This window comes from Heterocephalus glaber, unplaced genomic scaffold (genome assembly GCF_053883595.1).
Source record: "Heterocephalus glaber isolate CG9 unplaced genomic scaffold, H.glaber_assembly_v1.0 deba00001724, whole genome shotgun sequence".
Taxonomy (NCBI): domain Eukaryota; kingdom Metazoa; phylum Chordata; class Mammalia; order Rodentia; family Bathyergidae; genus Heterocephalus; species Heterocephalus glaber.
This window is the reverse complement of record NW_028258435.1, coordinates 4,339,190-4,340,704: the sequence shown is the minus strand read 5'-3', so window position 1 is coordinate 4,340,704 and position 1,515 is coordinate 4,339,190. Positions and strand designations below refer to the sequence as shown.

The 1,515-nt window shown below is 38.2% G+C and overlaps 1 non-coding gene across 1 annotated transcript; it reads left to right on the top strand.

Moving 5' to 3' along the window:
* The first annotated feature begins 530 nt into the window (after positions 1-530).
* On the top strand, positions 531-668 carry LOC147821625 (small nucleolar RNA SNORA1). Its single transcript, XR_015446801.1, has one exon. It is a non-coding gene; the product is annotated as a small nucleolar RNA SNORA1 (small nucleolar RNA).
* The last annotated feature ends 847 nt before the right edge of the window (positions 669-1,515 follow it).

Genomic DNA, 1,515 nt, shown 5'->3' with positions numbered 1-1,515 from the left:
CCAAACTCAGACCTATTCACCCATCCGCAGAGAAGTGCTGATTGGGCCAAGGATTTAGCTCAGTGGCACTGCGCCTGCCTCGAAAGCACAGGGTCCTGAGTTCGATCTCTCTACCAAAAAGAAAAAGAAAAAAAGAAAGAAAAGTGCTGACAACTTAGAATGCACCATGCATATTTTCTCTGTAAATAATACAATCACAGAGTTATATAAATATTCACTTTTAAGTAAATGTGCATGGTCATCTAAAAGATCTTTGGGTCTTTTTAAAAAGTGGATCATACTATACACAATTGTACATATCCACTTTTTAGTAGGCCATCGCAATCACCTGAGAAAACTCTGATTTTAATGACTGCATAATATTTCATGATTTTAAAAATAACATAATATTTTCATCTGCTCCCACTATTTCTAGCTTTTGCCACTGTGAACACTACCATAACACATGCATGTGCACACACACATCCACACACCCCTGTATTGTATTGATGATGTTATTTCTTTGCAACAGATCTTCAGGAATAGGATTAAGCCTCATTCTAGATTAGAATGGGCTCTGTTGATTGGTGTCCAAAATTGGTCAATGTGGCTAAAATTGAGGCACAGGTAGGTCACGCTTCCATCACAGTAAACGTATTACAGTGGTGACAGTGAGAACTGTAACATTTTGCTCAAGAATAATGAACAATGTGGACTTTCAATATTAGAAATGAGTGACTAAGGAATAATACAGAATCTAGATCATATGCCACAATACCGATACTATGTGCAATTCAAATTCTAAACTCCTAAAGTGTAAATTGCTGGGAGGAATTTGCATATAAGATTCCAGGAGTTTTGAAGTTGTCATTTTCCATAATTCCAGTGGAGATAAAAGAATTGTGGCAGACAGGATGACTGGATTAAGCATCAGTTCTTTGAAAAGGGCCATCTTGAAGACAAAGAACCTCATTAAAGAGGACTTGATGAGTACTGAAGGAATTACTCGTGAAATTCCTTAAATAAAAATGTATTTAATTTAGAAAGACAATAGGACTTCTGGGTAAAATAGATAGGGCCAGCAACATAGATATATATATTTGGTACTGGGGATTGAACCCAGAGCCTTTGTACTGAGTTATACCCCCAGCTTTCTTTCTTTGTTACTATATTTTAAATAAATAGTAATATTTTGAGACAGGGTCTTACTGAATTGCTAAATTGCCCAGGATGGGCTTGAACTTGCCATCCTCCTGCTTCAGCCCTACAGACTGCTGAGATTATAGATGGATCTCCCCACTTCCAGTTTCTCTTTTTTTCTTTCTCCTCTACTCTCCTCTTCTCTGTTCCTTCTCCTTTTGTCCTGGAGCTCAAACCTGTGGTTTCAGGAATGTTAAGCATTTGCTCAGCACCAAGCTACACCCCAGCCTCAGCAGTATTTTTACTGTGTGCCAAGGCCTGTTGCATAGTGATAGCTCAATAAAGTGGTATCTGCTGTTCTCGTTATTAGCGGGGTGTTGTATTTTGAAACTTCAG